Source organism: Vidua chalybeata, chromosome 12 (genome assembly GCF_026979565.1).
Source record: "Vidua chalybeata isolate OUT-0048 chromosome 12, bVidCha1 merged haplotype, whole genome shotgun sequence".
NCBI lineage: Eukaryota > Metazoa > Chordata > Aves > Passeriformes > Viduidae > Vidua > Vidua chalybeata.
Genome location: NC_071541.1, coordinates 19886530 through 19899430, shown reverse-complemented (window position 1 = coordinate 19899430; position 12901 = coordinate 19886530). Strand labels below are relative to the sequence as shown.

Sequence of the window (12901 nt, the reverse complement as noted above, 5' to 3'; positions counted from 1 at the left end):
TGTGCTCTGTGCAGCCAGGGAGAAGAGCAGAAGAGGGAAGGGGCCGGGCCCAGGGCTGTGCCCCGGGGCTGAGCCTTTCACAGCTCCTTTGCCGGCCGGGGAGCCTGAGCTGCTCCTGCTGCTGCTGCTGCTGCTGCCAAGGCTGGCCCTGGCTGGGGCTGGGTTTAGAGCTGCTGGCAGCTCCAGGGAGTCCTTTCTGCCCCAACTGCCCAGCAAGGGCTCCTTCCATCCAGTGTGGGGCCGCCGCAGGCACGTGCTCCCCCTGCCCCTGCTCCTGAGTGGGAGGCAGAGCTGAGCGAGTGCCTTGGAGGCCACCAATCACCCAGGGGCACTCACTGCAACTCTGGCCTGAAGGAGAATCTTCAGCAGAGACACAGGAGCTGTTCTGTGCTGCCTTTCTTTGCAGATAACCCTGTTGCTAAGTGATGGCTTCCCACCCACATTCAGGATTGAGCCTCTGGGAGATGCTGAGGGTAGGTCAAGGCCTTTCCCCTGGGAGAGCTGCCAGCTCAGGGCCCAAAGCTCGGCCAGGGGGCATCGCTGCAGGTGCCAGGGCAGAACCATGCACATGTGTGCCCTCGCCCTGCGCCATCCCCTCACGACTTCTGCACAGGCCTGGCAGCTTTTGGAGGTGGGAGGGCACTGGCCCAGTCCAAAAAACCCATATGTTTTTCTGATCCTAACCAAGACTTTGAAAAGCATTGTCTCTTGAAAATGCCACCTCCCTGAATGGTAGATAGTTCCATCTGATCCAGCTGTCCCTCTCCTTTGTCAAGTGATGGACGAAGCATCTCAGCAGAAGGAGGCACATCCCGGAGGAAGCAGTGGCTCAGTGCCAACATCTGCTGCAGGGAGGAAGGCGATGCCAGGCACGGGCACAGGCACAGGAGGTAACTGCTGTGCCGGGCTCAGCCGGGCTCAGCCCTCGGCGGGGCTGTGTGGCAGCAGCTCTTCCCCCAGGCCCTGCCCTTGCACGGCCCGCAGCAGCCAAAGCTGGAGGCGCCTCGGCTTCCAGGCCTCTGGAGCTCGTTCAGAGCCCCGGGGAATCGGGACTCGCGCACCAACGCCCCTCCCGCTGCAGCTGCTCCCGGAGCTGGCCCTGAGTGCCCAGAGGCCCAAGGCACGGGAGCAGCCCCGAGAGGGAGCCCTGCTGCGAGCCCAGGGCCAGAGCCAGCCCTGGCTCCTGACTGGGCAGGGGCTGCACTGGCTCCTGACAGGGCCTGACTCTGTCCCCTGGGGCTGGGGGAGCTGTCCCAGGGCAGCGAGGCCCAGGGCTGCCAGGGGCTGCTCAGGGAAGGGTTTGGCCCGTGTCCCTCAAAGCAGCGACTGCCCAAGCAGCTGCGCTGGCCCCGGGCTCTCCTCCCGGCCTGCTGGGCTTTGTTGGGTGGCACAGCCTGTGCCAAGGGGCGGCAAGGTGCCTGCAGGCCCCAGCTCTGGGGAAACAGAGAACGTCCTGGCCGTATGCACCCTGCTGCCAGCTCAGCAGTGCAGCACAGCGCGGGCTCACGCTCCCCGTTGCTCCCACAGATGCAGCCAGCACCACAGCACCTGTTCCAGATTCCCAGAAGGGCATCGGAAGGGGTTGCCGTTGGGAAGCACGCTGTTTGCTGCAGTTAATGGCAGATGTGCTTTTTTTAATACTTTCTTCATATTGTTCTGTGTTGCAATCTGGTGCTTCTGGAAGATAATACAGTGAGTGTTTTTATCCTCTTTCCCTCAAACAGCTTCTTTTACAAGTCTAATATAGATGGGAAACATTCCCCGAGAGGCTGCAGTGGAGTTGTGGCCAGTCTGTGGTTGCCCCAAGAACTCTGCTGAGGGTTTTGCTGCTGCCCAGTGCTTTCATTGGCCTCTTAATTGCTGGGCCTTGTCCTGGGGGGCCCGCTGGGGCTGCAGCCAGTGCTGGCTCCCACTGAGGCTGCCTGGCCAAGAGCAGCCCTGGGGGCACAGGGCAGAGGCCAGGCAAGGTGGGGAGGAGAAAGAGCAGGGACGAGATGCCCTTGAAAGGCACTCGTGCTCTGGGGCCCGCTCCTGGCCAGGGAGCCTGCCCAGAGCCGTCCCCTGCTCGCCAGGGCCTTGAGGGGCAGCTGTCCAGCTGGGCCAAGGTGTGCCAGCAGCTCCAGCCGGGCTGGGGAGCCTTGCCAGCTCTGGGCCCTGCTGTGCAGGAGGGTCCCAGTGTGCCACTGGCAGCTGGGGCCTCAGCCACTCCTCTCTCCACAGGAACGCCTCTGCAGCTTCACAAGACCGGCCAAACAGCTCAGTCAGGGAGAACAGGACCTGTCATCTTGCATGTCCGTGCCAGTGTCCATTGTCCCTTCCACAGCTGCATTACCCACTGATGGGGGGGACATGCTGCCACCACCCAGAACAGGACCCTCTGACTCCGAGAGTGCTGACCCTGATGTCTGGCCAGGACTGAAGGTGGGCCCCTCCTGCCAGGGAAGGGCTTGAGCAACGCCTTGGTGCTTCAGCTCTGGTCCCTGGCTGCTACCACCAGCACTGGCAAAGCTGCTTGTCTGGGCACAGCCAGTGCTGGGCAGGCAGCAGCTGGGCATCAGGCTGCTGAGACCAGCAGCCACTATGTTTATTTTCATTTTGCAAGATTTAGGAATATTTTTCATAGAAAATTCTCCAAATATTTTGTCCCTTTCCCACAACAGTTCTTTATTTTTCAAAGTAGTTTTAGAATTCAGAAAAACTTAGAACATTTTACACTTCTAGAATAAAAAATAAAATTGCATTTCATTGGTAATCTCTACTCTACTAAGAACTAAGACACACCCTAAGACTCACAGCCTGCTTCAGAGGCTCTTTTCCCACTGGAGACTTGTGCCTAATCACAACTACTAACATAAAACCTTTTCCCTGATGTGTTCTGGGATTTCTGACAAGCTCACCTCTCAGTCTTCAGAGGCAAACTTTGAGCACAGTGGGAATCTCTTCAAGTCACCATCTTGGTTTGCTTCTGCACAAACTGCCTCAGTTCTAGAGCAGGGGCTTCTCTCAGCTTCCTGCCGCCCCGCTCCCCCCAAGCCTGTCCTGAGCCCTCTCCTGCGGCTGCTGCGCTGCCATGGAGCTGCTGCAGAGCACAACAGCTCTGCCACAGCCGCTCAGCAGGACTGGAGAAGCTTTCTGGCCTTGCTTACTGGAGGCTGGTGGCTTCCCTAAGCACAAGTTGAGCTTTGGAATGCTGTGTCTCACCTTGCACAGGAACTGATGCTGCCTTTCTCATGGAGGCTAAACTCCCATGGGCTCTAAAAGCTTTCTTGCCAGCATAAGGCCTGGAAAACCATTTAATGCAGCCATTTAGTATTGAAAATGGCCCAGTCCCTGTATCAAAGTAGCTTGTTTAAATGCTGGAGCCCACCAGAGCATCCCTCCAGGGCATACCTTTCTCTCCCCCACCTCTGCCTCCATGACTGCCAAAACAGCACCTTTGACAGTTCTTTTCTCCAGAAGCTGAATGGCACCATTTTACTTGGGGGAGGAAAAAAAAAGGGAAATGTTCTATGATACCAGCAGCAGCAGCAGCAGCAGCAGCAGCAGCAGCAGCAGAATGAGCCGCAAATTAGTGAAATGACATCAACAACTCAGACTGTGGACTTATTTCTCTCTGAGAGTGCAGCACTGGCTTTACTATGCCTTGAAAGTGCAGATGTGCTACGGTCTTTAAAATCAGTTTGATGCAGACCTAATTTGGAGTCAAGCACAGCTCTGTGAGCGCTTTAGGGATTGGGCCTACCCTGGCACAGTTGTGTGTCTGGAGTAACCTGCCCAAGCCATCTGCCACCTGAAGAGCGAAGCAGGGTACGGAAAAGCACAGGCTGCAGAGCAGCTGGAACTGCAGGGAGCCCATTCCTGTCAGGAGTGACACAACCATCCCACTTTAGGACTGGGTTTTGTGAGAAACGACTGCTCACTTTAAAAATTTAAAAAGGTTTATTAAACCTTTACAAAAATATAAGAGAAGGACAAATAAGGAAAAACGGGCCACGGAAGTCCCCCTGTCCTGTGGCTGCTGGCCATGTGGCTGGCTCATCTTCAAGATGGACGCTTCACCTTTTATATCCCTGGGGGGGGGGGGGGGTTGCATCACCCACCCCTGGCCCTCCCAAAGTACATCAGTCAACTCTTCTTTGCCATTTCTTGGTGGAATTGCTTTCTTGTAACTTGATTGGAAGGTCAGCTGTTGTCACACCGCGCCCCCCTAGCAACAAGCTTTTCCATTCCTAACTCTCCCATGCAAGGGGGATCTGTACATGCCTTCTTTCTACCTGTCCTAGACAACCCAGGCTCTCTGGGGGGAACAATATGGGAGGGAGGGGGGGAAGGGGACTGTGGGGAGAACAGAGAACATCTAAACAACAAACTCACAATAACATGACTCTACATCAAGAAAGCTTCTCTTAATATACAGGCAATATTCATCCCTTAATTGCGAGAGCCAATCATCTCATTATCTATCTATCAGAGTTTGGATGGAGACCAGAACTAATATCTCGCAAAGGAAAAGAGGCTACAAAGGTCCCTGGAGTCCCCTGGCCTAGCACAGGAAGAGGGCAACATGTGGCCAGGAGTTGAAAAGGAGGCTGTGTCCTCCAAAACTTGGAGAGAGAAAACCCCACCAGCGGATGTCCCCATGGACTCTCTCCCTTGATTCAAATCAAGATGCAGGACTCCTTTACGGACACTGGCTTTTCACAGCGTGATTTTTATGCAGACCCGTTTCCTTCTATCAGAGTATCACCAGCCTGCAATGACTCACTGCAGGTCTGCAGGAGAAATGGAACTAATTTCCATTAAGGCCTTCCCAGAGGGAAGAACCAACCCAGAGGAGAGAAGCAAGCCCTGCAGGCATCCAAACTTCTGCACCAGATGCTGAGTGAGTTGCAGAGGGGGCGTAGTGGGTGCATTTCCCTCACCCTTCTCCTGAGACTCAGCAGCCGGGGGCTTGCGCTGCACATGTGTGTTGGATATATACCAAGTTTAATTTTTTAAAGATGTCTCTAGTCAGGCTTGGTTTGCCTTTGCCTTGGGGAAAGGAATTCTAATGGGTTTCTTTAAGGGATGTTACACCACTCAAGGGAAATGAGCTTAACATCTCAGTAAACTGGGAATAACCCAAGAGGTAGCCAAAACCATAATGACCATCATCAGCAAACATCAAGGAACATCAACCCCAGACACTGCCCCTGGCATAGGTGGAGACACCTGGTCTGGAAAAGCCTGAGAAGCAAACCAAGGAGTATGGACTTGATTAACATCAGAGGCAGAGAAATCCAGGTCCAGCAGGGAACCAAAGACTAAGAACTTTGCAAATTGAGAGCAAGGAACAGTAAACAAATGGACTTCTGTGGGTTTTGAACTGTAAAAAGTTTGGGCAAACTCTAGTAGAACTCAGGTGTCACGGTATGCTTTTCTCTGCACATCCAGGCCATGTGTAGATGAAATTCTTTCTCTTGCACATCCTGGCCAGAACAATATCGTGGCCAGAATAAATGCCTTGAATATCTGACAAGAAAATGTTGAAGAAGGTCTTTTGTTGTCCCTGCAGTTTCCGTGACAACTGGGCATGCCCTGCCCAGCACAGTGGGAAGGGATCCATTGCAGCCTCGTTGTCCCACTGCTGCTTTCCTAGAGGAAGCAAGGGCTCCCTGGCAGCCCTTGCTGCAGGGAGGAAGGCGATGCCAGGCACGGGCACAGGCACAGGAGGTAACTGCTGTGCCGGGCTCAGCCGGGCTCAGCCCTCGGCGGGGCTGTGTGGCAGCAGCTCTTCCCCCAGGCCCTGCCCTTGCACGGCCCGGCAGCAGCCAAAGCTGGAGGCGCCTCGGCTTCCAGGCCTCTGGAGCTCGTTCAGAGCCCCGGGGAATCGGGACTCGCGCACCAACGCCCCTCCCGCTGCAGCTGCTCCCGGAGCTGGCCCTGAGTTCCAGAGGCCCAAGGCACGGGAGCAGCCCCGAGAGGGAGCCCTGCTGCGAGCCCAGGGCCAGAGCCTGTGGGAGGGGTCCCCGCCCTCCCTTGGGAGGTAACTTCAATATAGCAAAAATTGTCAATCACATGCTGTTTCCCTCCCCAGTTGAGGCTGTCTGTCAAAGCTTAACACACTCCCCGGTTCTAGAAAGTTCTTCTGTTCTGTTAATCCCATTGGACCCTGTTAGAATGCCACTCCTCTCCTGTATCCCGATTGGTTCATTACATGTCACCCCATCCCGTCTCCTCCCCTCTACCCTTTACCCATTGGTTGGTTTGTGCCCTAGCCACTCCTATCCCTCTGCCCTTATATTCTCGGTCCCGCCCTTGTACTGGGCTCCTGGAGTCAGCCTTTCCTTCGAGAGGTTGCTGTTCCTTGCAATAAACCTCTCGGATCCTGCTGCTCAGGAGACGTCTCGTCTTTATTTGGTGGAGCTTTCCGGGTTACATCTACCCCTCCCTGCGGACCGGTCAGCCGAGGATCACTCCCCGGACTGGCTGGGAACCCAGGGAACCCCTGGAGGACCTAATTTTATACAATTGGCGCCGCGAACACGGTGATCGCTGCCCCGGTTTCCGACGAGCGTCTCCTGCCGCGTGAGGATCCGTGACCCTGCGCTGTGGGACTACAAGCGCCGTTCGCCGCCAATCCCAGGAGTAGCTGTTCTTCTGTTTTAAGAAGACTCCTATCTCCTGGATCTGCTGACAAGTCGTGGACATCCGATCCTGCAGCTTCAAGGGAAGCCCCGGATTCCACAACACCAGCAGAGCTCCACTACCCCGCCTCAGCCTTTTCTTTCACCGCGTCGTAGTTGGGTGAGTGCAGCTGCCCGAGGAGAGCAGCCGACGCAGGCTCTTATCTTTTCCTTTTCTCCTTTGCTCGGGTGGGGATTCTCTTCTGCAGCGAGGAGATGGGTAACCGCCTCTCCCCTGCAAGACGAGACTTTTATTGCCAAGTTAAAGCTACCCTTCAGTTGGGGAATGTTTCTTTTAATAAGCGGGTCCTTAAATCTTTTGTTATTTTCATTTTTGATCATTTTCCAGATGCCTCTACTGAGGATGTTCTTTCTATTTCATTCTGGGGAAAAGTTGGGCGTTATATTTATGATTTACAAGTTTCTGGGAATTTTAGGGTCAGGAGATTATTTCCTATTTATGATATTATTTTTAATTTAGTTAAACAAAAAGGGGAAAGTTCGGGTCCCAGTTTTCCTACCCCTTATTCCGCCCCCCTCGCTCCTAACCCCATTTCCCCTAAGGGTGGATCGGGAGATAGATCCTGCCAAAATAAGGCACAGGGTTGCCACCGTCTCCCTGCTGCCTCCCGTTCCACTCTGTCCTTCTCTTGTGCTGGGACTGGCCACCCCAGCACGAGCCCTATCCATTCCCTCGATCCTCATGCCCCCAACCCCAGTTTTACTCCCAGTTCCAGTTCTGTTTTAATAATACCTCAAAATGGCGGCGGCCTCGTGGCCGATTGCCCTGAGACACAAAATGGTGCCTCCTCCTCCTCAACCCCTCCGGTTCCCGCCACTTTACCATCTCCGCCCCCTTCGTCGGTTGCCGCCCCCGCGTCGGGTCCCGCCCCCCATCACACGTCGATCTTGGTGACGTCGGGACCCTCCCACCCTGCCTCCCTAGCCACACCCCTGGGCGGGCCCCTGGTGGGTGGGACAGGCCTACCAGAAGGCCACACCCCAGTGGGTGGGTCAGGCCATGCCCCAGTGGGTGGGTCAGGCCACGCCCCCTCTCCTGCCACTTCCGGTTCCCACGCTACCGGAACCGGAAGTAGGCCTTGCCGGAAGCAGGCCATCTTGGCCTGCAGGGTCTCTCATAACCAGGACCCACTGGCAAGGGAGAGGCTTGGAGCCCTAGCCTGTCCTGCCTCATCTTCGGAAGAGGATGAGGACAGTGACGACCCCCGGCCAACAACCAAGCCAGGGGAGGGCTGGGCCCGGATAAGGGCCAAGGCAATTAGGGATGGGGACCTAGATCTCGCCAGGGATCTAGGCCCAATCGCGGCACCGGTTAGGCTCAAGAGGGGGAAGGAACCACGGTGGGAACAGCTGCCATATACGGAGGTGAAGGAATTGAGGAAGGCAGCCAAGGACTATGGGAGAAATTCCCCGTTTTTTAAAAACATATTGGACCTTACTTTTACTGGACATACTTTGGTGCAGCATGACATTCGATATATAGCAAAGGCTCTGCTGTCCCCCACAGAATTTCTTCTGTGGGAAATACATTGGAAAAAGCTATTAAAACCTATTCTAACCAAATACGACCTTAAGGAGGTGCTGGGAGATGGCGCCGAGGGCCTGGAGGCGCTGGCAGGGGAAGGGGAATTTAGTAAACCAGAAGATCAGATCCTCCTTCCCGACAACCTGCTAACTGACATCCAAGAAGCTGGGAAGGAGGCCCTACTAAAAATACCTGATGGAACCACCCCTCTCCAGAACTTCACATCCATCCTCCAGGGCCCTGATGAGACTTTTATTAAGTATATTGACAAGTTAAAGGAGGCTATAGACCGGCAGATTGAGAACGTCGAGGCTCGAGAAGAGCTGCTGCGTAAGATGGCCTTGACCAACGCCAACCCGGAGACAAAGAAGATCCTGCGAGCTCTCCCCAGGATCCGGAGCCGACCATCGCCAAGATGGTCGAGGCGTGCACAAAAGCGGCATCAATGGAGCAGACTGTGGCGTTTGCGGTGAGCAGGGGTGTGGGGGAGGCAATGGTGGACCTCATGAACACGCGCTGCTTCGGCTGCGGCCAGCTGGGCCATATACAAGCCAATTGCCCACACTGGCCACCAGAGAGGTCCTACCCTCATTATAACCCCTCCCCGAGACCACCTTACAGGAATCCTCGTTATCATCGGCCGGGAAACGGGAGGCGGAGCGCGCTGAGGGGCCGCGCTACGACAACAAATGGCCCGTCCCAACGCCCTGCGCTGCCATCGCTCCCGGAGAACCACTGTCCCAACGGCACATTTCTCCGGACATCCGCAGCCAGGAGGACGGGCTCCGGCTCCTCAGACGGACTCAACAACTGAACAGTGCCCGCCGCCAAGTCCTCCGGAGTTCCATCCACATCATGTTTCCAGACAAGGACTTGGTCCGTGTCCCGGTAGGATTCCTGCCGCCACCATACTGCGACCACCCAGTCACAGTGCTGTTCATCAGGGACTCCATCAGCACGCCGGACGACCTCACCATCATCCCGGAGGGTCGTCTACTTCGAGCCAGGGGCAGAGCTCAACGTCTCCGTGGTGTGCCATCATCCTCCGTTCTCTCTGCCGAGAAGGTCTCCTTTAGCTCTGTGCTACATCTTACATATGCACTTCAGGGACACTGGTTGCAACATTCTATCGGACTTTCCTACCGATCATATGCACTTCAATGACACTGGCTGCAACATTCTATCAGACTTTCCTACGGATCAAGACCCTTCTGCTTTCTTCATTCAGAACGTTAGCAGACAAAGACCAATCATTAAAACTACTTTTATCTTTCAGGGGAAAAACATTTCGTTGGACCTGATGGCAGACACCGGTGCGGACGTTACCATCGTCCCTCAGGCAGAGTGGCCGTGTGACTGGGAGTTAGTGTCCCCTTGTGGCACAATCTCCGGCGTGGGAGGAGTCGTCAATTCCCGACGCAGTAAGCACCTCGTGTGTGTAGAGGGGCCGGAGGGCCAGATTGCCACAATTCGGCCTTTTGTAGTTGCATCCAACATCAAATTATTAGGCAGGGACGTATTGTCCCAATGGGGTGCCCATCTCGACATCCCTAGCCCTGCGTGGGATTTTTAGTCTGGGCCACTGCGGAGCGCACCTCCCCACCGCTTAATTGGAAAACTGATACACCGGTGTGGGTGGACCAGTGGCCCTTGCCAATCGAAAAACTTAATGCGCTCAACGAACTAGTAGAGGAGCAGGTGCGCCTGGGGCATTTAATACCTTCCACCAGCCCCTGGAACACACCTGTCTTTGTTATTAAAAAACCCGGCAAAGACAGGTGGCGCCTGCTCCAAGACCTACGCAGGGTTAATGATGTTATTGAAGATATGGGACCTTTGCAACCGGGCCTTCCCTCTCCCTCTATGCTGCCCCGGGATTGGCAGCTCGCAATCCTTGATATCAAGGATTGTTTCTTCAACATCCCATTATACCCCGGAGATGCTCCCAGGTTCGCGTTTTCGGTTCCGTCTATCAACCGAGGTGAGCCGTACAAACGGTATCAATGGACCACTCTGCCACAGGGAATGAAGAATTCTCCGGTGCTCTGCCAAACCTTTGTGGCACAGGTCCTTTCCCCAATTCGTCGCCTTTTTCCAGAGGCCATCATCCTTCACTATATGGATGATATTTTGATTTGTGCTGCTAGCTCAACATATCTACAAGCAGCCTTAGACAGGACAGTTAAAACCATTAAAGACGCGGGGTTTCAAATCGCAGAAGACAAGATCCAGCTGTCGTCCCCCTGGAAATACCTGGGCTTCCTGATTACGGGAAGGACCGTCGCGCCCCAGTCTCTTGTCATCAAGGACGACCCACGGACCCTGCGGGATTTGCAGCAGCTTTGCGGTACCATCACCTGGATTCGACCTCTCCTGGGACTCACCACAGAAGAGCTGTCGCCACTTTTCCACCTGCTGAAAGGCGACGGCGACCTGGCATCCCCACGACATCTCACACCGGATGCCCGTGAGGCCTTGGAGAGAGTCGCAGCTGCTATCAAGTCCCGCCAGGCGCATCGGGTCGCGCGCGGTCCCTCCCAATCCAGTGTGCCATCCTGGGTAAGTCTCCCAACTTACACGCCCTGCTATTCCAGTGGGACGACAGCCAGAGAGACCCACTCCTTATCATCGAGTGGCTGTTCCTCCCCCACCAACCCACCAAAACAGTAACAACATATCCTGAACTCATGGCTAAACTAATCATTAAGGCCCGCCAGCGCCTCTGGACCCTCGCAGGGTGTGACCCAGCATGCATCTATTTACCATTAAATTTGGACCAATTGGATTTCCTCTTACAAACAAATGAAAATTTGCAGGTTTCAGTAGATAGCTATCCTGGTCAAATTCGGATACACTATCCCAAGCACAAATTATTTAAAGACACTTTATATCTGGCCCCAAAATTTTTTAAAAGCAAAATACCATTAAAAAATGGGTCAGGAAGATCCCACAAATCAGTGATCACTTGGAAGGACCCGGACAGTCAGAAGTGGGAATCTGACGTCCAAATAGTTCAGGGATCCCCCCAAATCGCTGAACTTGCAGCGGTTGTGAGAGCCTTCAGAAAATTCCAACAACCTTTCAATTTGGTCACTGATTCGGCATATGTAGCCGGGATAGCAGAGCGGGCCGAACATGCCCTGCTCAAAGAAATTCAAAACAAAACGCTCTATAGCTTGCTCTCAGAACTAATTTGGCTGATCTCCCACCGAGAGCAACCTTATCATATTCTGCATGTTAGGTCACACACAGACCTGCCAGGAGACATCACCGAGGGCAACCGGAGAGTGGACACTCTGGCTATGTTAGTGAACACTGCAAACTCAGCAGCTTTGGCACCCACCCTGCCAGATGTTCATATGCAGGCTAAGATGAGCCACGCCTTTTACCATCAGAATGCTCCAGCTCTATGCCGCCAATTTAAGATCTCTAAGGAGCAGGCGCGAGCCATCTTAGCCACCTGCCCCAACTGCCAGTCCCACGCATTACCATCAGTAGCGACGGGGGTTAACCCCCGGGGACTGGGGGCATTAGACATCTGGCAGACAGACATTACTCATTTTCCTTCCTTTGGGCGGCTCAAATATCTCCACGTGTCGGTGGACACATTCTCGGGGGCAGTGTTCGCCTCCACACATACGGGGGAAAAAACCAAAGACATTATAAAACATCTATATATGGCTTTCTCCACTCTGGGTGTCCAAAAAACTATAAAGACTGATAACGGACCAGGGTTTGTGTCCAAACAGTTCATGGAATTTGTGCAACTATGGGGCATTGACCATGTTACTGGAATTCCACACAACCCTACAGGGCAGTCAATCGTGGAACGGAAACACCAAGAGATTAAGAAATTATTAGAACAACAAAACGATTCGGCCATCACCACGAGCCCTGTAGAGAGGTTGTGCAAGGCCCTGTACGTTCTCAATTTCATGAACTGTTCAGACCGCGAGCCAAACCCCCCGATCCTGCGCCATTTCCATAATAACACCAGGGCGCAGTTGAAGGAGAGGCCTCCTGTGCTCGTAAAAGACCCTGAGTCCAAAGTTATCAAAGGTCCATACCCTCTAATAACGTGGGGGAGAGGGTATGGATGTGTTTCAACAGAACAGGGCCCCAGGTGGATCCCCGGAAAATTCATCAAACCATACCGGGAAGACATCTCTACAGAAAGCCAACCCCCGGAACACTCCCCCGAGACGCCAGCTCCATCAGAAACCGCCGTCGCGTGGAGTCGAAGGAAAAGGAAGAAGACTAGACCAGCCAGTATTGCCGTCAGGACTTTAATAACTAACCGGCATTTCCCGCCCGCTTGGACTGTTTACCCTCTGACCCCATCCCCTACCATCCCTCACCCTTTTCCGTCCTACCACTTTCCTCACCCTTTCTTCCCTCATACCTGACCTGATTTTGTTTTCTGTTTTGTTACTATTTCGATTTACACGGGGGAGGATGGGGATTCAAAGGGGTCACTATTCTTATTTCCGTTATATGTCTATTTATTAGACTTTGGTCCACCCAGAATGGCAGTCGCAGCAGCCAGAACACCCTGCAGTGACCGGCTTCCTGCAGCAGTCACCTAGCAGGAAGCTGGATCGTACCACAGCCCAAAGAGAACGTCTGGGTCACGCTGGCAAAGTCCATCGGACAGGAACAACTCTGCATGGCCATGGGAGGTGTAGACACA

General features: G+C 54.2%; 1 protein-coding gene and 1 long non-coding RNA gene across 8 annotated transcripts in view; both read left to right on the top strand.

Annotated features, from left to right (window-relative positions):
- Nucleotides 1-12901, top strand: part of LOC128793906 (uncharacterized) — a 61858-nt gene that overhangs the window by 36047 nt on the left and 12910 nt on the right. The gene's annotated exons all lie outside the window — the stretch shown is intronic.
- On the top strand, nucleotides 791-2584 carry LOC128793908 (uncharacterized). Its single transcript, XR_008432930.1, has 3 exons — nucleotides 791-890; nucleotides 1528-1692; nucleotides 2221-2584. It is a non-coding gene; the product is annotated as an uncharacterized LOC128793908 (long non-coding RNA).